Source organism: Sminthopsis crassicaudata, chromosome 1 (genome assembly GCF_048593235.1).
Source record: "Sminthopsis crassicaudata isolate SCR6 chromosome 1, ASM4859323v1, whole genome shotgun sequence".
In the NCBI taxonomy this organism is placed as follows: Eukaryota; Metazoa; Chordata; class Mammalia; order Dasyuromorphia; family Dasyuridae; genus Sminthopsis; species Sminthopsis crassicaudata.
In genome coordinates, this window is record NC_133617.1 from 150,129,160 (window position 1) to 150,156,261 (window position 27,102).

At 34.6% G+C, this 27,102-nt stretch overlaps 1 protein-coding gene across 3 annotated transcripts in view; it reads left to right on the forward strand.

The window, feature by feature from the left end:
- The first annotated feature begins 9,428 nt into the window (after nucleotides 1-9,428).
- TRIQK (triple QxxK/R motif containing) overlaps nucleotides 9,429-27,102 on the forward strand; it is a 132,923-nt gene continuing 115,249 nt past the window's right edge. The window contains exon 1 of one of the 3 annotated variants that reach the window (XM_074269591.1): nucleotides 9,429-9,582. The gene's annotated coding sequence lies outside the window, so the exon portion shown is untranslated. Of the gene's footprint in view, nucleotides 9,695-27,102 lie in introns of all 3 variants that reach the window. The other 2 variants (XM_074269598.1, XM_074269600.1) reach the window with 2 other exon arrangements.

Consider the following 27,102-nt stretch of genomic DNA (forward strand, 5'->3'; position numbering starts at 1 on the left):
CATCAGTGTCAGTTAAAAAGTCCCCTGTATTCTTTTTCTGACCAATTATCCAACCCCTTTACCATCTATATGCTGAGAGCTCACCAAACTGTAGCTGTTATGTTGGCCAACTCTGTAATCCACCTCTGGAACTCCTGCTGTACTCGAGGCTTGCACCCAGTTCAGGATCACAGATCTCTCCTACAGACCTAATAAGTTGTGATATCTCTCTCTGAGCTTTTTTTTTGGTTCTGTGATTCCAGAGCTTGTTTTGAGGTGTTATTTTAAAGTTATTTCGAAGGGAATGTTGAGGAGTTCAAATGGGTCTTAGCCTGTACTCCACCATTTTGACTCCTTCACTTTTTATTAATATTGTTTGTTTTTAGATGGTTTCTTGAAAGATTTATGTTCTTTATTATATCTTTCTATAATTTAACCCCAAAATGTTTATCATTTCAGTTTTTAGATTACTTGACCAGTGTTCTATCTTTATGACCAACTATGACAGGTAAATTGACTTTGATAAATTCTGACCCCAAAAAAGTGATATTAAAGCCAAAAGCATATCTTGCAAATCCCAAGTTAGAATAATATAAATTTTTTCTATCTTCCCTCTTTCTTTACACTAGTGATTTTGATCCAAATGTGTTCATAGATTGAATTGTACTGGAAGTATATAAAAATTCATTTTATGAGTGTAAACTGTTTACATTTTTTGTTTTTCTTCCCAGGTTATTTTTACCTTCCGAATCCAATTCTTCCTTTGCAACAACAACAACGGTTCTGCATATATATATATATACATATATACATATATATATATATATATATATATATATGTATATATGTATATATATATATATATATATATATATATATATATATATATATAGTATCTAGGATATACTATAACATACTTAATATGTATGGGAATGTCTTCCATCTAGGGGAGGGGATGGAGGGAAGGAAGGGAAAATTCAGAACAGAAGGGAGTACAAGGGACAATGTTGTAAAAAATTACCTATGCATATGTACTGTCAAAAATGTTATAATTATAAAATTTAAAAAATAGATAAATAAAATTTAAAAAATTCATTTTACTTTTTAAAGTAAACTTTTTTGTGCATAAATCTAAAAGTGATGATAAAATTATTTTTCTCAATAAAATAATTGTTCTGGCATATAGAATGTGAAAGAAAACTGTATCTCAAGTATTAAAAAAAATGACCCTAGAAGACAATAAGGAGTTGAAAAAAATAGGGAAAATTTTCCATGACTTTTATAATAAAATCTATTTTTGCAAAAATCAATATCAGTGCATCTACCACTTTTGGATACTAATGTCACAGTCCCCCAAAATGTTGCATAAGTAAAAATAACACAAAATAAAACTTGGAAGAACAATTATACTGCAACAATTGGGACTACACATAAAGAGATCTAAGAACTAAGAACAAGAAATAGCAACAACTACGTGTACTTATTAAGCACTGACTATATGTTGGATACTATGCTAAGTGCTGAGAATACAAATAAAACTAGTCCTTATAAACCTATGAAGAGTGCATGCATGGGCAATACAATTCCCCATGTGGAAGAAGTTGTGGAATCTGCTTCTTGGACAGTCCTGATGGTGTTAAATGGAAGTGCCCTGAAAAGATTTTGTGTATGCAACCTGCTATTTGTTAAATGACAGCCTCTTTGAATGACTAAGTTACATTTAGATTAGCAATGAATAGAGCCCTAAACCCAGAGTTAGGAAGACCTGACTTCAAATGTGACCCTAGATGTTAAGTGGCTCTGTGATCATGAATAAGTCACTTAATCAGTGTACAATGGGATAATAATATTATCTACCCTCCTCAAAGTTGTTAGGAGCAACAAAAGAGATTATCTGTAAAGTACTTTGCAAATTTTAAAGTGAAAAATATAAATGTTAATTGTTGTTGTTATTATCATTCCAGAGCTGGAACTGGAGATGTTTCCAAAAGATTTTAGCTTTAACTCCTCTGTTTTAGTTGGATTTTCTTGGTTTGAGTCCCTGATAGCATATATGGTAAGAGAAAATGTTGCAAGTCAAGAATAGAGAGGTCAGCCCATAGAAAGGCCAATGGGTATTAAGAAAAATGAGAGAACCCTCCCAAGCAAGACAGAATCTTCATTATTTAACACAAGAGAACTTTAATACTTAGAGCTGCCATTTAGGATCCCTATCTCAATTGATTTTAAAGTGACTGGGGGGCTTGGAAGTAGTGGTCTGTTGGTTGTTTCTTTCTGAGCCCTGCTCTTTTCAACCCAACTAGAAGTAGTAAATATACATTCTGCTTAAGTCACAAAAAGGAAAGAAGAATTCCTGGAGGAATAGAATAAGGTAAAAGCTTGGACAGCATAGAAAATGTACATGGTAATCAAAATAAAAGGCAAAAGATGCCAATAAGGCTGATGAGGATAAAAATAACCATCATGCTTAAAGGTTTTGAATTATTTTACATATATTATTTTATACAACAATTCTGGGAAGAAACTACTTTTATTATCTCTATTTTACAAATAAGTAAACTGAGGCAGACAGCAATTAGTGATTTGCCTAAGGTTACAGAGTTCATAGATGTTTGAGGTTAAATTTGAACATAGGTCTTCCTATATCCCAATATCTTTATCCACTGCTGCACCAAATGTCAAAGGTACTTGAAAAAGAGTGTGTTATAGTATTTGTTATTATAAATTCACATGAAGGGAAAGAACATAACCATTTTCTAGATTAATAAACTACAAAAAATCCTAGTAGTGTGACCCTGGGCAAATCGCTTAATCCCAATTGCCTCAGCAAAAAAATAAAATAAAATAAACTACAGAAAGAATGTTTGAATTGATCAAGGTCACCCAGCATATCAGTAGACAGAAGAAATGAAACCTAGGAGTATGGGTAACATACTTATTCTTAGCAGTTACTTTGTTTGCCTTTTAGAAGATATAGTTCCATTTTATGCATCTTACACATGCAGTACAGTAGGTGGTTTTTTTTTTTTTTTCCTCCCTTCTTTCCTAAACGTTTAACTACAAACCAAGGTGTGGAGCTCCAGATATTTGAATGTGTGAGTTTCAAACATCTGGAAATATACATACTAAAATAAATGCAGCTGTGTTTATTTCAATGATTACACATTCAAACACATACAATATATTTACTTAAATGTGTGATCCCATATCCATGTGAGAACATTCAAACACATGCATTCATTGTAGTGATATGAATGTGCAATTGAAAAATCATTCAAGGAAATACACTCACTACTTACATGTCAGGAAATTTATTCAAATAATGTACTTATTAATATACAATCATTGCTTTTTTTCTAATTCTAAAACCAGTAAAATTGAAATATCCTGAAAGATTAATGAAAGTTAAAGTTGAGAATTCAAGTCAGAAAAGTTAAAAAAGAATCATGGAGTTGCAAATTCCACAGTTAGCCAACAGTTGATGGCAATCTCATTATGTGAAACTCCAATATTTCATCTTGTAAAAATATATCAAACTTTGTTTATAGGACAAGTTAATGAAAACATTTGCAAGTGAGACTGTCTCCTTTACTTCAGGAAGATATTGGTCTAATAACGATTGTTATTTTAGGTTGTCCTTGGAGTATTTGTTTAGTTTATTGCACAGTGCTGCCTTTAAAAAAAAAAAAAAAAAAAAAAAAAAAAAAACTGTTCCAATATTTGTAACCAAACTTAGTCTGGATATTGATTGTGTCAAAATTCTGAGTCAGAACTGGAAAGATTTTTAATAGCTGTTTCTTATATCTCAGATTTAACCTCCATGAAGGACTATGAGAAAAATGCACAATATGGTATTTAGTATCCTATTTTAATCTTAAAATTATAATGATGATGTACATCCTAAAACTCAGGACACTCTTTCCCATGAGATATGTGTTGCTAAGATAAGGAGTAGATATGAGTATAGAATGAACTGATGCAATGTGAAGGAATAAGATTAATTACCAGAATTAAATGAAGAAAAGGTACAACTATGAAGCACACAGAAGTTAAGAAATAGTAGGGATTGTCTGTTAAGCTTTTTTGCTTCCTTGGGACTTAGCACAATGTCTGGAATATAGCAAAAACTTAGTAAATAATTACTGACTGGCTGAAAGGAGAATTAAAGATAGAAACTACTAATTTGCAAGAGGGTAGGAGAACTTCTTGATCATTTCCCAGAATCAATTCTGAGTTCTGAATGGGAACATCACTTTGAAACATATCTAAGTTAGCAGTAGGGGGCCCCCAGGGCCATACTACCATCACCCACTCCTGCCATTGTAGGGCTCATACCACTGTAAGACTATTGACATCAGAAACCTGTAGTGAGCTGTCGTCTCTAGAAGCTGCTGGATCGCTCTCTGGGAAGAGATCTGCTGTGTCTACTCAAATCTCTCAGACAGATTCTTCTTCCTGTAACGAACCGTTGTCTCCAGGCAGCTGCCGTTAACTCTTGTCCAAAGAAGTGACTTCCCTTCCTGCAGAGAGCCCCGCCAAGCCCGATGCAATTCAGAGTCTTCCTTCTTGAATCCTGGCTCTGAATCTCCTCCAGCTCTTATCCTTCTCCAGGCCGATCTGCTCTTCAGGCACAGTGCTCTCTCTTTTATTCTCCCAGAGAATGGGCGTGGGATAATGCAAGGGCTTCTGGGAAGAACCACCCCAGCCAATGGGCTTGCTCCTTCTACCAAGTCAACCTGAGTTCTCACCTTGTAACTATCCAGACAACCTCAGTTCTCACTTAGTAATCCTAACATCTCCCCCTTTCTTTTGATTTAGAACATAGGACAGTCATGACCTTGAAACATAAATCCATCAATATGGGAAGTATTACAGATAATTACATAAATTACATAAGCACATAGTAACATAGTAACATAACACATGCTAGAAGTATATAACATAATCATAATCAAATAATCATAAATTGAAAATTTATAAATGTCCATAAGTCCATTGTCCATTAGTCTCATCTTGTGTGAGGAAGTCCAATGATTCCTGCTGGTTTTTAAAGTTCTTTAACAGTCTTCTTATTATTCATGATCTTTCAGTGTCAGATGTTTCTTAGATCTTCTCCTTTATTTTGAGGTCTTTCTCTTTTTCTGTCTCTCTCTGGTGGACAAGGCGAATATGACTCGTTGGCACCCATCTGATTCCTTCTCCTGCTGAAGAAATACAAGCAAACCCTCTCCCCCAGGCAGTTAACCTATCTGGTCCCTTCCATTCACCACTTTCTGGATCTCTCCACATCACCTGGCGATTATCTAAGGACAGTGGAGATGCTCTCACTGGACACTGCCCTTCTGGTGGGTTATAAAACCTGTCTGCTGGAGCCAGTGCATCTTTGTCAAAAATTAGAAAATTAATGGTATAGAGAACTAAATTTAGAAGTTCCCTAGGGCTACCTGTGGCTCCCCCTTTCTTTTGTTTTTGGAGGAGTGTCTTAATATCTCTGTTTCTTCTCTCTACTATTGCCTGCCCTTGAGGATTAAAGGGTATGCCCGTGGTATGTAAAATCTTATACTGTGCACAAAAGTGTGTAAAATGTTTGGACGTATATGCAGGTCCATTGTCTGTTTTTATTGCTTGTGGCACACCCATAATTGCAAAAGCCTGTATAAGGAATTCAGTGACCACTCGGGCTGTCTCTTTTGCTGCTGGCATTGCAAATGTGAATCCTGAAAAGGTGTCTACCACGACATGAATAAAAGATAGACGACCAAAAGATTTATAATGGGTCACATCCATTTGCCAGATTTCATTGGGTCTCAAACCACGAGGATTCTTCCCTGGAGGGAGTGTAGGAGCATGGAAAGGAAGACAAGCTGTACAGCTTTTTACTATGCTCCTAGCTTCCTCTCTTGTGTGAAGAGCCGATCTGCTCTTCAGGCACAGTGCTCTCTCTTTTATTCTCCCAGAGAATGGGCGTGGGATAATGCAAGGGCTTCTGGGAAGAACCACCCCAGCCAATGGGCTTGCTCCTTCTACCAAGTCAACCTGAGTTCTCACCTTGTAACTATCCAGACAACCTCAGTTCTCACTTAGTAATCCTAACAGAAACCTATCAAGTGAACATATGGAGAACATAATTCTCACTTCCTACCTGGACTCAGTTCCCAATGGTTAGCAAACTATTACTCTTCTTATTCTATATACCTCTAGATTCAGAATCCCAAGATATTTGAAGAAAAAAAAAAAAAAAACGAAACAAACAAACAGCTTTTTTCAGCTACTGGAAGCTATCTCATTCTTTTTCACCTCAACACTATCTCCACCATGTTCCACTTCGGATCTGCCTGCCCATTCCAATGTTGTTTCTGAAATTTCTAGAATTATCTAGTTGCTCTATCATTAATACTTAAGAAACTTTCCCTAATTCACCACATTCTATTTGTATTGTACTTATTTTTGGTGAAGATCTTATGTTAAAATTATGTTAGAATTAGGACCAAAACCCACACCTAATACATCTGAATTTTATAAATTAATTCAGACTTTGTATTTGATAAATATCTGATACTCAAAATTCATTACAAAAATTATATTTAATCACTATCATTGCTGTTCAGTCATGATTCCTTTTGGGATTTTCTTGACAAAAATACTGGAAGTGTTTGCCATTTTGCAAATGAGAAATCTGAGGCAAATAGGTTGAAGTGACTTGCCCAGGGTGACACAATTAGTATGAGTATGAGGCCAGATTTCAACTCAGGAAGATGACTTTTCCTGACTCCAAGTCCAGCACTCTATCCACTGTATTATCTAGGCACTCCAAATCAATATCACTAATGTATGTATTTGTAAAAATGTGGACTGTATGAAAAGAGATGTGTGTTTTAGCCAAGAAAGGCATAAAGTCCTGATGGAAAAATACTGGGTTAGAAATCAGGAAATTTGGTTTCAATTTTTGACTACAATTAATTTATTTTCTTGGTTACTTTAGGCAAGCCAATGACACACTTTTTGAGTATGTTCCCTCAACTGTAATAAGAAAGGCAAAGGCTGAAATTTCCAAAAGCTTCTGATTGTGTGATGATGATGACCTCGTCTGTTAATTGTGTCTTTTTTCTATATTAGAGTATAAAGGTAAAGTGTTATTCCAAACTACTCCCAAATCTTAAGAGATCTTTTGACTTACAAGGGGAAATATTTAGGAAATCTGCCCAATAGCAAGGACGGCTTAGAGTTCAGTTCCTTTTGTGTATCTCGACTCCATTGCATTGTTAAAACTATGGTTCTGATGTGGGGGTGAAACTGTGTCCCCTTTGATCTGTAAAGAAGGGAAGTTGGAAGTCTCAGGCCCTCCTGGGAAGCATAGCTCCCCAGACAAGTTAAGTGGTATCATTCAACTGGACTTTTCTAAGGCAAAATCACCCACCCCCACTTTGGTAGCCTGATCCTAATTCAGGAAACCTTCCAAGTGATTCATTTGGGAGATCTGGGCCTGATATTGATAAGTATCTAGATGTGGGGATTTTTGGCTTTCTTTTCAAATTGAAACCTGAGCCTCAGACTCCTAAAAAGGGCAATTCTAAACTCCACATTTTTGCAGCAGTCCTAAGTAGTATATTTTGCTCTTTGGCATAGCCGACTGGTAGGACTTCTGTCCGCTTTGAAGAGACCCTCTTCTCAGTGCCAATAGACTTCCTTTTTTTGGCTACTGTCTAGGATTTGTGAATTCTTTCACGTTGAACCTGCACTGACCAGAAGGGGATTCTCAGCTCAACTCTCTTCACTGCCACTAGAAAAACATCAGTTCCACTTTCAGCAGCTGCTTTGTAGGTTGTGGTAGATTGGGTCATAGATAAACCATGATATTATGCTTTTTAATTTGAATTAAACAAGATTATTGATACTATGCTATGAGTAAAACAGATTCATCATGGGACAGATCATCTGTCTGCCTCTTAGTTTTCTTAAGGGTCATATGTACTTTGTGAATGGATTACTCTAACATTTTAAAGTCATGTTTAATTTGTTGAAATTCATGTTGGGAAAGTTGGGGCACTCTTTTGCATGAGATATGTATTGCTAAAGATATAAGTGTAATCTGGAGTTGGAACCTAAATTTATGGGAGAATAAACAGGGAAATGGAGATACTTCTCCAGGATTTTGTAAGAGGGACATTATGAAACCAGGGTCTTTTATGGGATAATTTTAGGGTTCTTAGAATTTGCAAGGACTTAAAGAATCTGGTTTCAGAAATTCACTAAAGGAATATTACCAATTAAAAAAAAGTATTTTTTTTTCAAACTGGAATTTAGTATTGTTTCAGATCAGTTTCTTTTAGATAACTTTAGTTTTTTTTGAATATTTATATATTGATATCTGTTAAACTTATGTACAAGATCAAGTAAAAATTTAGTCACATGTACCTGATAAAGTTTTTTTTTTTTTTTTTAATTTTAAGCAGACCTAGACTACTTATTTCATTGTGGATCCTTCTTAAACATTTAAGTTTTGGAAATTGCTTTTACATACATTTTGCTTCTTGAGCCTCATTAACAGTCTTGTGAGGTAAGGACTACAGGGATTTTTCACATGTCTTGTCTCTTGTCTGAAGTCACAAAGCAAGTAAAATTTCTGAGATTGGATTTGAAACTAGTTATTTCTGATACCAAATGTAGTATCCCACAAGCAGTATGCTGGATTGCCTTTCAAGATGATTTTTAAGCTCCCCCTAGTTCTAATTCCTCTTCTCCTGCTATTCTATAATATACCTTGTGCAACCTTTTTTATTTTAAAGAAAAAAAAATGGGCTTCGAGAAGGATGAAGTGACCAAGATCATATAATTAATTAGTAATAGGTCAGATATTTGAATTTAGCCTACTGATTCCAGTGATTTTCTTTTTTATCTCTCTATCTATCTCTCAACGTATTGGAGGAAGAAACTGGTTTCAGAACGCTAGAAGCCGCTAATCTGAAAAAATAAAAGGATTTGGACTAGAAATGATTTTTAACCTGGTATGGCTGGACTTTAAATTATACATGTAATAAAAAAGCATATAGAATATACATAAATTTACATTATCTTATATTTAGGAATAAATTGTTTAAAATGTGCTATATATGAGTTATGGATGTGCACACTTTTTTTTTTTTTTTGGTCAGGAAACTCAAGTTAAAGACTTTTCCCATATTTCAATGATAACTTTAATATAATTTTCTTTTTGTAATTTTATGCATTTAAAAACATTACTCTGAGACAAGGTTCATGGGAAGGTCCATGACCCAAAAAAGGATAAACACTTTTGAGCTTCAACCACGTCTAGCTCCCTTTCCACCTCTTAATACCTTATGTATTTAAGAGAAGGCAATTTACATCCCTTTCTAAGAGTAAAAGACTCCTAAAGAAAAAAGGACCAATCAGCGATCAGGCTGGCGGATGCTTCCACTCACCCCATACTTCTGGTTTTCGGGCTGACCCCTTGTGGCCAATCACATACCAGGACCCCCGTTTTGTCCCGCCTCCTGTAGACGGAGTGACAGCACGGAGAAGGGTAACGTGTGCCAACTGCTGGATTTCCTAAGTTTGCCTGCCCTTGCCTAGGTGCGAGCTGAGGTGTGTGAGTGTCGGGGACTAATGGGTTTGGGGAGGCCTCAGCCTGGACGACCCTCCGCGATCTGGGTCTGAAAACAAGAGCCCTCGTCTCTTAGTAGGCGCGGGAAGGAAGGTGGGCAGTGTGTAAAGACGTTGGGGAAGGAAATTGGGAGTGGATGGAGGGGATGGGGTGGCGTTGCTACTTTGTGAGAAGAGGGAAATCTCGCGGTTGCTAGGAAACGCATCCTCTCCCCCACCCCCCTCTAGTCTTCCCCTCTCTTCTCGCCAGCGTGTCTGACTCCTTGGGGCGGGTGTACTAAGAGGAGCCGTGCGTCCCGCCTTCTTTTCTTGGAGTGCTTTGGCTGGAGATTGGCTCACTCTGGCTGTCAGTTACATGGGGGGGGGGGGTTATTTACCTTTGCCCTCTCTTTTCTGGGATCATTTTGGTAGTATCTGGCCTAATAATGTTCTTTCGTCACATCTCTCGAAAAGCCAAAGACAGACAGACACACACACACAGAAAAAACCGAACAAGGTCAGGGGTATATTTCTTTGAGGGTAATTTTTCTTCTATACCCACAACGGGGGGTGATACACCTCGCCCAGCTCAGATGCCGTGCCTCCTTTCCTCCGCCCCCAAATCTTTTACAGGAGTGACGCAGACACTGTCAACTGATCAACATTTTAAAAGCCCCTACTATGTGCCGGGCACTTCCCTCAGCTCTGGACATACAAAATGAGGCAAAAAGCGACTCCTGCACACAAGGAGCTTACGATCTAATGAATGGGGGAGACCACAAATATATACAAAGCAAGCGTTATACTGAAACATAATATATGTATGTAAATATATATGATATAATATATTGGGAAATTCGAGAAATATCCTTAAAGGAGAAGAGGTTACTTAATATTGGAAGTAATGGGAGGATCTGGAAGTTACAATGGGAAGCAAGGAGTTTTCCTCTTCCCCTTCCTTGGCTAGAGAATGTGAGGGATGTAAAAAATACTGCAAAGTGTGAGCAAAGAAGCTGTGTCCTATGGGACGGATCAGATTTCTGTAATAGCTAGTAAATGGAAGGAGTGAAAGAAATAAAAGGTTTAGAATGAAGTAAGTCTATTGGTTATGGAAAAGATATTCTTTAGGAATAAAATCATCTGTTTTTTTCCCCTCCTCTGAATTCAGAATTCAGGTGAGCTTACATTTATCCCTTTCTTGACATTTCTATCTTTATTATCAGTCAACCCGCTATCTCTTATCTATCTGTAACTATCCCAAAGGACTTCCTTTCTTTGTTCACATTTCTGTATTCCAAAAGACCTAATCATAAATGTGTGTGTGTGTGGGGGGGAAACTAAGAGATTCGGGCCGACTTTCTTATTTCACACAGGAGGAAATTGGAGGATCAGAAAATTAAACCAAGGTCCTGGAGGGAGTTAGTATAACCTGAATTAAAATAAATGTCTCCTGATATTTAGTTTAATACCTTTAAAGAACAAATGTAACAAACTAACAAGCCAAAAATACAACCAGATCTGCAATTTCATCACTGTATGGAACTTTCTGGGAGAAAATGACCAATGTAGATATACATCTTCTCTGAAATTTATAGAATTAGAGTACTGCCTGGGGACCTGAAAGTAAGAGAGCTGTTTAGGAGACACTTGAAAGGTTAAGTATATTGGTTGAGTTCACACAGTTAGGATGGGAAAAACTAGACTAGAGTCCTGGTGTTCCTGAATCTAATCTGAGCCTGGCCCTTTTATCCATTATTCCTGGTTGCATGTTATCATAGTGCCTGACAGTAACAGAAGCTTAAGATATGCTTATTCACTTTATTTCCACCTTAGTGCAGTGTTTGTTTGTTTGCTTGTTTGTTTTTTTAAGCATCTTCTACTCCTTTAATTCCTAATCTCCATCATATCCATCTTGTCCTTTTAGGAGTACCAGCTACTTTTCCCTTCCAGGAGAAATCTCCACTTCTTCTCTTCTTCATTGCCAACTAGTATGGCTGTAACTTGTCCTGACTCACATCCCTGAGATTGTGCGGGCCATCGAGAAAAGGAATTATATTTGGTAGATCCCTTTCTTGGATTCTTTTCCTGCATTAGCTAACCTTTGATCTTTCATTAAGGTAGTGGGATAGACAGATTTACAGACCATTTGGTTACTGGTTATTTGAGGTAAAGCAGTCAGAGGCAGGACTGCTTTGAAAAATTCCAGAATGTGTTACTAAAGAGATTTTTAGTGGGCACCTAGAAAAAGAAGCAGAAGTAATAGGACTAGCAAGTCTTAATCAAAAACTCATAATGGATAAACCTGTCTCCTTTATGGACAGAGTTTTAAAATTTCAGATCTTAGAAATGATCATCTAAATTTAGGTTAATTAGATTTTATGAAATTTTTCCAAACATAAAAAAGTTAGAAAGGTAAAGAATAAATACTATTACAATTAGGTAGATTTGGAATTGGTTGACGGACTAGACAATGATTTTGCTGTAAGTTTAAAAATTTAGAAGACTATCTTTACTGCAGCATGTTTTTTTAAACATTTGGCCTTGTCCTTATTTAATATTGTTTTAGTGACTGGGGATAAAAGTTTTGTAACTGTAACTACCATTGGTTAACATTTTAAATTTTGAGATGACCCAAAGTTGGGAGGGATGACTGATTTGCTGAATAACTAGTCAAGATCCAAAAAGATCTTGATGGTCTGACATATTAGTCCAAGGCCGCTAGAATTAAATTTAATAGTAATAAATGCTGTATACTTGGTTTCAAACAAAACAAAACAAAACAAATCAAATCAAAACAAAACAAAACAAAACCTTACTCTATGTCACATAGGAAGTAAATAGTAGAAAGTCAGAATTCAAACCTAGAGCATCTGAATTGGAATCTTAAGATAAGCTCATTGTTAGAGTTACCAAGGAATCCAAATATCTATTTAAATCTATTTGATATTTATATTTTATGTACTTTCATAATTTGATATATAGCCTTTCATAGTTTCAAGTAGCTATATTTAATAAGGTAATAATAAAGAAGGTTTTTAAAATTTCCTGATGTGATCAAACCTTTCTCTAAAAATCATAATATGAATCAAATTTTGTTAATGTAATTCAGATAAGAACTATATTGGATAGACTTGTTGTTTTATCATTATCATCATCATGTAGTCTTTTAATGACATATGCTTTATGGAGTCTCAGTAGCCACTTTAGCTATGACTCAGATTGGTACTGTGAACAACTTCCCATCTATTCTACCTCCCTGCCCTCTCTTCTTCCCACACATACATACAGGGAAAGAAAACCTAAGGACAAGATAGCATGTATCTCTTTCAACCCTTCTTACTTCAGTCTTGCACCCACTTTTTAATTTTTCTTTCTTTTTTGGGGAGGAGGAGGGGCAAAGCAATCAGGATTAAGTGACTTTCCCAGGGTCACACAGCTAGACTAGTGCTCTATCCCCTGTAGTACCTAATTGCCCCTCCTCACTTTTCACAGATCCAGTAAAACAATTCTCCTTCCAAAGCCTTTCTGCTGATTCTTGCCCACCTACTCGATCATCACTTTGCTTCTCTTCCTACTAAACCCAGCCTTGCCATCTATCTCTATATACAGATGGTTTTTTACTACTTCCTGGCACCAGCAAATGCCCCATAGAGCTGCAATCAATCACATCCCTCTTCAGTTGTTCCCACTTTGGTGAGAGAGCTATGGAGGGAACATTTCCTCTGGCATTTCAAACAGTAGAATCTTGCCAATCCCTCCATCTCTGAGCTTCACAATGTCTTCTGGCAATGGAAAACTGCAAGATGATGACTAAATATGTTACCTTGTTTGGGTTCATATTAGTATAGATTTAAAGTTAGAATTTTTAAGATAATGTAGTCCAGACTCCTCATTATTTTATATAAGATTCTGAGGCCCCGAGATAGCAAGTAACTTACAGAACATCACAAGGAGACTAGCAGAAGTGGAATTTAACCTTAGTTCCTTTGATATGTGGGGCCATTTCCACATGGTACCCCTGAGAAACAGGGATTAAACAAGTCTAAGAAAAAATTCTGCACATGATTTCTGGTTGTTCTTCACTAGACTAATGCAGTTTTATAATTAGAGATAATAAAGATAAAATTACATACAATTGATGGCTTTTCATCAATATTTTAAAATGCAAAAGATTTTTTTAATTGTTTTTTTTTAAAGAAACAGCTATGTTCATTTCAGTTCTGTGCAAAATAAAATATTGTCCCCTTATCTATGCAAAGAGTTCAGGATACTATGGAGTAAAAGAAAAAATAAAAATGATCTTTGTCTTCAGAGTTTACATGCCACTGGGAGAGTTGAGGGAATATATAGCATGTATATGTACACAATGGGCAAAATAATATAAGATTATGTGAAGAGGGGGAGGACTGAGCAAATATATATGTACATATGTGTGTCAGGTGTGGAGGAGGGGTTGATATGGCAAGGATTGCTGCCCCTGGGAAAGGGTGGCCTCTGATCTGAGCTTATGGGATATAATTTGTGCCAGTATCCTAGGGAAAGAGATAGAATGTTATGTTCAAGGTGGAAATGTTCAAGTATACAATCAAGAAATCAGTGGTTACAATTTTGCCCTGAAAAGATGAATTCTTCCGTGAAATGTATAGGTATTATTTCATTAAGAAATTATGCCCTTTGTTATATGGAGTCTTTGGGAGGGCAATGAAGGAGGAGTTTACTTGATGTAAAAACAAAAGATATAAATAAAAATTTATTCTTTTAAAAATGCTGCTTTCATATCTTCCTTTTAGAAGTTTTGACTGTCTCAACACTGGAACCAGGAGTCACAGAAACTAAATCTTTTTGCTAAGTAGAAGAGCATGAATATAGTTTACCTTGGGCTGCTTTCCTAGGGCCCGGCTAATATAAATTATAACAGAATCATAATCCATCAAAATACTTGACTAGTAGCACTATTAGGAGTGGCTAAGTTAAGTAAGGTTACTTACAAGTAAACCTTAAGTTAATAGATTTTGAGAATACATCTCTTTTATGTGTTAGATTAGTTGACTTCATAGCTCAATAGCACATAGACAAAACTGTCATTTCAGTATCTTGTTGAAATACAAACTAGAAGAGGACAGTGGACAAAAGATGATAACAAGATCACAAGTATAGAGTCTTTAAGTAGAGACATTTTATTAACTTGACAATATCCTTCAAACTTGTAGTATGAAATGTCTTAAAACACACACACACACACATATGCCAATATAAACATAAAATGGGGCAAAAACTAAGGAGATAGCTTACTCATTGACTAATACAACTAATACTTGTATCAAATGTTTTTGGAAAGTTAGGAAAACTCCAATTCTAATCTGGCCTTAGACACTCAGCTTTGTGGCCCAGAGTAAATTTCTTAATTTTAGTCTGCCTCAGTTTCCTCATATGTATAATTAGGTTATTAAAACTAGCATCTACCTTACAATAGAGAATTGTTGTGAGAATAAAATGAAATGTTTGTAAAGAAATTTTCAAACCTTTAAAATACCAAAGTATGCTACTTATTGTAATATTAAATATGGTATTTGTCATTATTCTTGAGGATGTCCAATGCAGAATCCAAATTGTGAGATTTCCTATCAATGACAAATTCCTCTGAAATGCTTCTGTGAATGTTCATGACATTGTAATAACTGTCAAACAGTAGAACATGACAAAGCTTCTTCAGTTAAATATACCCCATTTGACAGAAATCAGCCTAATCTCACTACAAAACTGAAATGGGAAAAATTGAAATGCTTTTACCCAGAGTATGATTAATTCCTAATTCATAAAATAGGGGAAATAATGCTCTGGTCTGTATCTAGGATGGCAGAAGTATGAGGGCCAATGACATCAAAAGATATTTTGCAAAGCTTACAACACTCATGAATATTAGTTATTAGTTTATATATTTCCTCAAGGGATGGGAAAGATTCTCTCATGCTTGTTTGTTTTTTTTTCCTACCAGCTTTTAGTAAAGTTTTTTAATTGTTGTCAAATTCCTTTTGTTCCTTGTATTGCTGTGACTTATTATTTTAACCTTTTTTTTTCTTTTTACTTAGAATTTCTGATTAAGAAAAGCTAGAATTTCCAATATACTTCTGTTTTTCTGACTCCCTTTTTCCCCTTGACTTTAAATGTTGGGCAATATAGTTTTTTTATAATTTCTGTTGCATTTATTTACTAAAATTGATATAATATTTTATTATAAAGACTTATTTTTTGTTGAACTTAATCTTGATAAAATATAAAACATTTCAAAATTAAAGAACAAGAAGAAAGGGTATTGCACAAGTTGTTTCTGCCATGCTAACATTTGATGCCTATCCTTAGGAATGTTCCTGAAATCACTTACCTTTCTTTGACTATAGCAGCAACTGCCATATATACTATTATGTGCATGTCTGAAATATTTTTTATATTTTGTGTCAAACATTCTTTGAGAATATGCTCATTCATGATGGGTATAGTATATAACAGTTTTTTAAAAGTTCTGTTTTTATCTGATAGATCTGTACCATTAGAATCAAAAAGAGCTTTCCAAATTGCCAAAGAATAACCATTTCCTTTTCAAAATCATTTGGAACATATGTAGTGCTTTTGTCATCCTCTTTGTAATTAGTCATAATTTCTGGAAATTTGTGGTATTTCAGCTCTACTCTCTTCAGATTTAAGCTTTATTTCATCTAATCTGTATTTAAAGATGAAGTTATTTTTACAAGGATTTTGCATTGGTCTGCTGTGCATTGTTGTTTGACTCGGAACTAAAGATGCCATAAACAAAAAAAAAAAAAAACAGCATGAAGAAAACATTCAGTTCTGCAGTCCACTTCAGGCATATTTTTGGTATGCCTACATTAAAGTCCAGCACTTTCTATACATTTTAGCAGGTAGCAGGATATTGGTATTTCTGATACAGTGTGATGTACTTGCTCTTTATAAATATGTACAGGCATGGGCCAAGCTGATCTTTTGCCTCTGAAGGAGAGACAGAAGGCAGGGAAGCAAACTTCCTCCACCACCTCCATTGCAGATTATCATTATACCCTGAAGGGCATTCCAGAGCCAAGACCATCATTCCTGTTTCCAAGTCAGTCTCCAACTTTGGAAGAACTGCTTTGGTGACAAGGTAATGATCTGCACCAATCGTCAACTGGTCACCACTTGGCAGGTCAGCTGAGGTGAAGCAGAGCAGCTCCCTGACTCACTATGCCAAAAATCTCTCTATTTCTATAAATGTATCTAGAGACAGAATGTGCTAGGTAAGCCAAACCATGACCACCAACTTGACCAACCTCTTACCTCTGATTTTTAGCTCAGAAGTCTTGGGGAGAGCAGTGCTTTCCAGACCATTTGCCCTGTTTACAAACGTACAATCATCACTAGGGATAAATTATGGTGGAGAAAGAACCCATCTTCCTTTACTACTACTAATACCAATTGGTGACCAACTATCCAGAAATTCTGGGAGTGGCAACACCGCCCCCCTCCTCCAGATCCTGGGTCTTACTCCTAGATCTGCCATCATCTTGGAGACAATCCACGGCGATGCAACCTGACAACTACTTTTGCAGTTACTACATAAGATACCCTCCTCAAAAAATTCATGCCACCAAATTCCATGACCTTGTCAAATAGTTCAGCATTACAAACTGAGATGATTTTATCTGTAGAAATAACATTATAGATGATATATCTACCTGCTTTGTTGCCATTCCTCTCAACTCTCCATAAAAGATTTTTTTATGTGACTTGTATAGTCACAACCTTCCATACATAGTCCCCCTTATGGAATGTGAGCAGAGATTTTCTTGCTTTCCTATTTATTTTATCTCTATGGTTTAGCACTGTGCTTTACACATGGTAAATACTTATTAAAGGTTTTTCATGAAGTTGGTCATGCATTCATTCAGTCATTGGATCAACCTGCCATGCTGTGCCATCCCATTGATTTTTTTGAGTTTTAGAATAATTCACAGTGATTGTAGCAGTTTCAAGGCGCATAAATCCCCTACTTTTATCATCCTGGCTTGTATTCCTCTCCTTTGTATTTCCACCTCACATCACAGATCCTGGTTTGAATTTTAAATGAGCTAGTATGAATGTTATCATCATCATCTTGTTCTCATCTTTTTGGTGGAGATCAAGTAGAAATGCCAGAAACTAAGTCACTATCCTGCTATGTTTCTTTTATATTTTAATATAAATCTGTAGACTGTCATGTAGGTAGATAAAATTATTGCTTTCTGTAATTGAATACAAGTAGTGGGATGTAAGCTCATCTTTAGACTTATTGAAAGCATCTTGAGGACATCTTCAGTAACAGATAAGATGACAAGGATGACATGAATCTCATCCTGTCCCCACATGGTTTTAATTTCTTCTGCCAGATGTCTACTGCATTTTGAAAGCATTTTATCCAATATAATTTGGAGATTATGAGGATTCAGTATTGTAATGTTTATTAAAATGTTGTGCTTAGATTTTTAATGGATCAGTGCTATATCTAGGCAGTTGGCAATAGTTTCGTTTATAATGTTGCTCCATTTCTACTCTGGCTTTTTTTTTAATTCTCAAGATTATTTGGAGATCTCTATCTGTAAAATGGTCATTTGTCATCTGTTAGTTTATAAAGGATATTCAGATGATAGTTTGTTTGGCCTTATGATCATGAAATACTAGTAGATGTTAAATTTGTGTGACCTGCTTTGATATATTGAGTAATTCCCATAATTTCATTGCATAATATGCATCAGTTAATAAGTTTCTGCTTGTTAAAGCCAAGTTTTCTTGTAATTTCTAGTGTTATTTGCCTGGTCCTGAATCAATATCATTATTGTAAACAAAGCTGCATGACTCAAGAATTTGTTTGATCATTTGATTTATTTGACAAGTGATATCTTTTTTTTTTTTTTTTGAGATATCATTCACTAAGTTCATGTGGATGTCATATGTGGTTTGCTTTTTGCTTCCAGTCTAGAATCTTAGCTATATAGAGATAAACCACTTTCAGTTATATTTGACAGATCCAGTGATATATATCTATTATTAGCATTTAGTACTGCTTTCTGAAGTAAGCTGTGTTTGTTCCAAAAATATTTTTATAATTTTTAAAATCTATTGTATGCTCAGAAAATATCTATCAATCCTCTTCTGCTTTTTAAATAAGAAAGTGTTTTTCTTTCGGTAACTACCTGGAGGCAATGAGTCCCATGTTTGTTAACATATTTTATTTGGATACCTTCTAGCTCTATCATTGTCCATTTTAAGGTGCCACAAATATACATTAAGAATTACATTGCATAGGTGTTAGTTCTGATGCCCTAAATATTTTCCTTCTGTAAATCTTTGATTTCAGAATATGAAGTAGTCTCAACATATATAATCTCAGTTTTCTCTTTGATATATTCATTGGTTTTTACCTAGAAAAGAATGTTTTGTTTCTAAGTCTCACCATCTATTGATTCAACCTCAAAGTCTCCAGTTTCCTTTTACAAAGTTTGGATAATATTGGAGGAAGTTTCTACAAGATAGGTTAGTTGTTTAATGATTTTCATTGAAATGATATAACTTGGATATTAAGTGATTAACATGATTTGTGGGGAGGAGGCAGGGTTGATTCTTTCTTTGATCTCAAAGCCATACTTAGGTCTATTGATGAGTGATGATGATTTAAGACTAGGTAGAACCATAGAAACCTTAAGTTATCTCTGAAATTGCCATGTTTTATATCACTTATTCTTGACTCTATTATGTTGGTGATATGTTTTAAATAAAGAAGGAAGGAAAGTATTTATTAAGTACTTAATGTTTCCCCAAGTACTTTGAATGCAAGTTAGAAAAGTGAGACAGTAGTTAACAATCTAATACGGCGAGTCCACATTTAAAAAAAGAAAAGTTTCCCATTTGGACATCAAATACCCTAGTATTATCAGTGAACTTGAGTCTCATTTATCTACTTATTTTTTTGTTTTGTTTTTGCAGTGTATGAAAATTCATGAGAATGGAACTGAGGTTTAAAAGCTTTTGATAATTAAAAAAAGTCAGTATCACTATGATTTGGGATAGCTTTTCAATAAAGTTTTACTTATTTAAAAAATGGTATTTTCACCCTTGAAACTTTGTGGCACACTTTATTTGTTCTTCACTTTATATTTGTTCTCTCGTATTTATAGATTTAAAATATGCATTTGTTCCTATTTTCTTTTTAGATCTCCTATATTTTCTTTTGTATGTTTTTATTTCCATTGATAGTGCTATTCCTTATGTTTAAAAAAAATCAGTATAGCCAATCATTAACACATGCCATGTTCCAAATCAGTGACATAAAGGTATACAAAAAATTCAGGAGGAGGTACAATTGGATGTTGGTAATTGTTTAACAGCTGGCTCCCCAGGGGAAAAACATATTCATGGTACACTTTTAATTTTAATCTGCTTAGGAACAATCCTTGATTTGTATTGATTTCAGAGGTGCAAATGTTTACACCTAAAATTTAACTATTAGTTCTCACAAGGCAGTTTGAGTTGGTGGCAACACAGCCCATATAAGTGTCTAACAATATCTCTTCTGTGAGGCTAAACTTGGTCATTATGATTATACAACATTCAGATTTTATTGCTTTGTGATAGCTGTTCTTTCTACTTACATTTTGTAGCTATTACATATATTTCTTTCCTGTCTCTTCTTACTTCACATTTGCATTAGTTTATACAAATTTTTCCATGCTCACTATATTAATCATATTTGTCATATCTCAAAGAATGACAATATTACTTTAAATTCACATACTCCAATTTGTGTAGCTATTTCCCAATTTATGGACATCTACTATGTTTGTCTTTTTCTACCCTAAAACAAAGTACTACGATAAATATTTTGGGGTACAAAGAGTCTTTCATTCTTTTGAGATATGGGCCTAGGAGTGCAATCTTTGGGTTGTAAACTTATAAACATTTCATCCAATCTTCATAATTCCAAATTGCAGTCCAGAATGGTTGTTCCAATTCATGACTCTACTAAAAATGCATTAGTATGTTTATCTTCAACATCTATAACTTTGATTATTCTCATTTTTTATTATCTTTGGCCAATTTGCAAAGAGTGAGACATACCTTATGGCTTTTGAATTGCATTTCTGTAAATATTAGTAATTTAGGATATTCTTTTATGACTGTAAATAGATGGCAATTTTTTCCTTCAAGAACTGTTTGTTCATATCACTTATTTATTGGGAAATGGCTTTTGGTATCCTATATTTTTATTAGTTATATATTTTGCTTACCAAATCCTTGTCAGAGAAATTTGCCACAAAGATTATTTTCTCCATTTGCTTTTTCCCTCATCCTAATGTGTTGATTTTGTGTGTGCAAAAAAGCTTTTCAATTTCATGTAATGAAAATATTTTTCAACTTTTGTAATGGCCACATTTGTCTAAGAATTGATCTTAAACTTATAGCTATGAAAGATACACAATCTTTTCTCCTAATTTTTTTTAATGCCATTGTCTTTAATCCTCAGATCACACATCCTTTTTGAATGTATTGTGGAATATAGTGTAATGTTTTAGTTTAGGGCTAATTTATTATTTCCCTTGAATTTTTAGATCTTTCATTCCTCCAAATAAATTTTGTTATTATTTTGTCTAGACCTGTAAAACATTCTCTTGGTAGTTTGATTGGCATAGCTTTACATGTATAAATTAACTTTGGTAGTATTGGGATTTTTATTATATTTTCACAGCTCAGCCATGAACATTGATTTTTTTCTCCTTTTCCAGCTTTAAAGTAATACTATAGTTATAGCTTAAGGAGAATTGAGAAATTGAATATATTCAGGTGTGTTTTTGGTGCATTGACTCAAATATTTTATGCATTCATAGTTAATTTGAAAGGGATTTCCTTTTTTACATTGCTTTCTGGATTTGTTCTTATAAAGAAATGCTATTCATTTTTTATTTTTTTATGACATGTAACTGCTTAAGCTATAGATTGTCTCAGTTTCCTTACATAGTTCCTATGATTTTCTAAAGAAGTAATATCAGCAACAAATAGGGATTTTTATAGATTTTAAGTGATGTTAAATCATGAATACTTTATTTGACAAAGTACTTAAACATGCAATTGACCAGTATTTAAAAGTATTATTAATGTTCTTATCTTTTGATAATAGGTATATGATAACTTCTGTAAAGAAAGATGGGATCAGACTTATGTTGGAAAAGGAAGCTGGTAAAATTCTCTGCTAGTGATTCATGTACCACTATGAAGCATTTGAGTCAATGTTTATGGATCTCAATCGACTCCACCATTTTCCAGGTTGCAGAACGGCTAGCAATTGGATGAACATTCTTTGATGTAACAGTTCTATAAATTCATTATATTAGTGGTGTAAAACTTTCTGTTTCTTATTTGATGCAACTTTTATTTTCATTGTCCATTTTTTTTTATTGTCCATGAAGATGACAAAACTTTTTCTATATTTTTCTGGCTTCAGAACTTCTCTTATCTCTGATTGCTTTGATTCTAAAGATGCTATAATAAAATTACTGATTGATATTCAACTGTTTATTTTGTTCCTTGTACTGCTTTTATTTCTTCAGAATAGAATTATTTTTCCTTCTTTAGATTTTAGTAACTTTCTTTTTGTATCTGTTATTTTTGAATCATCTTGACCTAGGGATGAATTTTTTAAACAATTTCCCTGAACTGACTGCAATTTTAGTTGTGTGGATTGGGCATATAATAATAATAATAATAATAATAATAATAACAACAACAATAATAACAATAATAACATTTATTATAGTTTTTATATAACATCTACTATGGGCCAGGCATTGTGCTAAGTGACTTTACAAATATTCTCTTATTTCATCCAAATAAAGTCTTTGAATTAAGTGGAGAGACATTGCTATAATGTAAGACTATAACATGATGCAAGTGTCTTCAGACTATTTTACACATATTTAGGGTTTGCCCACTTTAGTAGTTAGTGTCCTCTACACTAAAGGATTTCCAGCTGGTGAGGCTATTAGTACTTCTGATTTTTTTCCAATATCTCTTGTCTTTCTTAGTACTAGCATTTGAAGGAATGCCACTTTCTCTGCCGATCATTATGGCATTATGGCAATAATATATTTCCCAAATTTCATAGGGAAACTTTCATCTCAAAGGATAGGCTTCTTATCCAATTAGTGTTTTTGCCAGAGTTTTTAGAAGCTCATCTATGTATTCATAGCTACCCTAGTGGTTTCAGGGCCTAGAATCTATACTATATATCACCTTATCTCACATTCCTCTTAATTTTCTGTTGTCTCTTCCCTGTGATATGGAGCAAGTGGACCATTGGAGGGATTATTGCTGCAATTGCTGTTTTTGCTTCAGCTTTTGTTTTTGGTCTATTATTACTTCTTGGACTAGAACATTATGAGACTGGATTCAGTCAGATTTGGAAGTATGCACAGAGATTTCATTGATCTCCAAAAATTTAAAAGTAAGAGAAACCCATATTTTAATATATATTCTCTTGATGATGACCAATAGCTATGAATTTAGGGCTCTTGGCACCATCATCATACTTGCTAGCATTTTCATAACATTTTAAGTATTACAAAGCATTTTACAACTACTGTCTCATTTGATCCTCTCAGCAATGCCATCAAGTTTTAATAGTTATCCTTGAGGCTAAGATATTAAATAACTTACTTAGAATCACTAAGCTGATGAGTGTCAGAGGCAAAATTCTAGCTAGCCTTTCAGTACAAGACTCTATTCACTGCCTCACAGAGACCAATGACAAGATTCATTGTGGTTTTCATCAGATTTTAACTTACTACTAGTGATGACTTTAATCACTAGTGTGATTAAAAAAGTAGGTGAGCCAGTAATGTTATTCAGTCATGTGCAACTCTTTGTGATCTTATTTGGAGTTTTGCCAGCAAAGATACTGGAGTGCTTTGTCTTTTCCTTCTCCAGCTAATTTTACAGATGAGGAAACTGAGGTAAAGAGGGCAAAATGACTTTGCCAGTAAATGTCTTCCTGACCGGAGGCCCTACTTTCTATCCACTGTATCGCCTTGCTGCCCTCTAATAATATAGTAATACTGAAGTAGAGGGGATAGTATCTCTTCAGCTGTGAGACCTATTCATTCATATAGAGAATAGAGTGATGAACAAGAATTGTATAGGAATGCATGCAGATTGTGTTAGTCTGTAGTGATACATATGCCAATGAGCCCACAGGACTTTCAAAGCACCCAATTTTAAGTTCTGCAGTTGAAATGGAATTTTATTTATTTGTTTTAGTGTTTTCATTTTTTAGCTTTTTAATTTAAAAATTATTGAGATCTGAAACTGTGGTTACAGAATTGGACCAAAATTGTAAAGATTTAAATGTCTTTTTCCATTTCTTGAATAGTCTAAAAAAGGGAAAAGAAAAGGAATTGAAATTTAAAAGTGACCACCAGATGATAGAAATCCTCTACCTCATTCTTTCCTGGCAATTTACCATACTCTGCTTATTAGTAGTGTTTGAGGTTTGTCTCCAAAGAGAAAATCTGGCAGGTGTTGAGGGTTGTGTGATATTCATTTGTTTGAGGTTTTGTAGAGTTAACTCTTGTGTTATGACTGCTTCCCCTTTTGAGCCCTCTGAGATGTAATCAAAGAGCAAGCCAGAATAAATATGGAAAGTACTCTAAATCTGGAAATTGTGGAGGCAAAAACCAGAACTGACTTTGGCAGCTGCCATATTTAGGTAACACAGTTCCCATGGGGGGAAAATACATTCACACCCTAGAAGTCTGATTACTAATTCCAAATTCTTCCATGAGGGAGAGTGATAGTCATATAAACTTTGTTAGTTTAATCTTCATTTTATTAAATGGAGTGGGTTATTACATAAGTTTCTAAAGGAATCTTTTCAGATATTACAGGGAATAACATGGGCTATTCCTGGAAATAAGTTCTGAAGATGGATACTATTTACCTATTTAGGAAGGACCTGATTTTAAAAAATTTATGAATGATATGGTAGCATTATCTGAAGATAAATCCAGTTCATGCATTATCTGAATATAAATCCAGTTCATGTATGCATCAGGCTTAATTATAAGCCAATGTAACTGATTCTATAAGATACAAAGAAATTAATTTCATTAACTTCTCTTAGGCTACATATTATATAAGTATTCCTAGTTCAGTGAATGATGTCTATACTAGTATATAGTTGTTTTATATAATAGAAAAACATAAATTTGAAAAATAACCATTTTATTTTCAATTCACCCTGAATCTTTTCTATGACCAAGTTCTTAGTTATAGCAAGAATCATAGAATCTCAGAATTGAAAGGGACATTGGAAGCCATTTAGGCTATCCCATACTTGAGCAATCATTTTCCATCCAGCCCACTCAGCAAGGGGTCATCCCACTTTTGCTTGGTGTTCTTTAATGAGAGGGAGCTTACAGTGTCCTGAAGTAGCCCATTCCCCATAGTGGGGGTGCTCAGTGATAGGAAGTTCCTGTTTACATCAAACCTATATATACATTTGTCTCTTTCAGGCTTCCACCTCTGCTTTTAGTTTTGCCCTCTGAGTCCTAGGAAAATGAATCTCTTCCCTCTTCATGACAGCCATTTAAATGCTTGAAAAACAACCAAGATTCTTTTACTTTTGTTAACCTGCGGCTGAACTTGCCAGAAATGACAACATAATTTCCTCAATAACGGCCCTTGCCTTTGGAAACATCTCACCCTTTGGCAGTTCTCCCAAATCCAGACTTGGCAGCTTAGAGAATGTTGTAAGGTGTGTTTATTTGATTTAACATTTGGCAAAAGGTGATTTGTTTTGTGTTTTGTGGATGTGTGTTTACTTACTTTTCTTGTGTTGATTTGGTTGCTTCTGGCAATGAATTACTTTCAATAGACAAAGCTATATTTTGTTAACATTTTGAGATTTGTTAGTTTGTTTCTTCTTCCTCTCTTCCCCCATTTGCGTTTTTATATAATCTAAATGAGTGTGTGAACGGATGCTGATTACTAAAATGGAAACCTAGAGCTACCTCATTTGGTCAACATCTCTATGGCTAGTGGTATTTAATAAATTATTAAATTGGGTTTTTTAAATTAAACAATTGCTACCACTTTTAACTCCTCTCTCATATTTGCTCCACTCTATCCCTTAATAACAGGATCCAATTTGGTTCAAGTTCTTCTCACGTATACCTAGACTATTATAATAGTCTGCTGCTTGGGCTCCCTGTCAAAGACTCAAACCTTCTTTTAGTTCAATCCTCAGGCAGCTGTTGAAGTGACCACATCACCTACCCAGTCCATCCCCCAACTTGATAAATTCTAGTGGCATCCTATTAACTCTATAATCGCATATAAAACTCTCCATTTGAGTTTTAGTCCTTCAAAATATTTTCCCCTGAACCCTCCTTCTTCCACTTTCCAGTGCTCATACACTACTGAATCATCTGACTCAGTCCATTTCCCATGCCTGAAATGCTCACCTCTGCCTCCTGACTTTACTAGCTTTCTTAAAAACACAGATCAAATCTCACTACTGAAAGAGGCCTTTCCTGGTTATCACTAACTCTTAGTGTCTTTCCTCTGGGATTCACTCTCATTTACATTGTATATATCTTGCATAGAAAGGGAGCTTGAGGGCTAAATGAAATTCATTTTCACTTAGCACAGAGCCTGGCACATAGTTCCTGCTTAATAAAGGTTTCATGATTGATTAATTACTTTGACTTCGTTGAGTTATTAGGAATGAGCAAATTAGAAATAAACAACTCTCTTAGATAGTAGAGTTAATTAGAACTATTAATTGGTATTTCCATTCATTATTAATATGGTGATAATGGTTGCCTTGAGGACCTTTAAGATCTTTTAAGTGCCTTCTGAGTCATCAAAGAAAGATTTAATTATTTTCCATAGTTTTCTTTTTTTATTGTAGTAAGTTTATTTATTTTAATACACATCGCTTTATGAATCATGTTGAGAGAGAAAAATCAGAGTAAAAGGGGAAAACCATGAAAAAAAAAAAGAGAGATGAATATAGTATGCGTTGATTTGCATTCAGTTTCCACAGTTCTTTTTCTGGATACAAATGGCATTTTCTGTCCAAAGTTTATTTGGATTGCTTTGGATCACTGAACCTCTGAGAAGAACCAAGTCTCTCATAGTTGATCATCGCACATTCTTGCCCTTATTATGTACAATGTATTCCTGGTTTTGCTTGTTTCATTCGACATCGGTTTGTGTAAATTTTTCCAGGCCTTTCTATAATCAGCTCATTCATCATTTTTATAGATCAATAATATTCTATTACCTTCATATACCACAACTTATTCAGCCATTCCCCAGTTGAGGGACATCTACTCATTTTCCATTTCTTTGCTATCACAAAGAAAAAAAAAAAAAAGCTGCTACAAACATTTTTGCACATGTGGGTCCTTTGCTCTATTTTTTTTTTTTTATTTCCTTGCGATA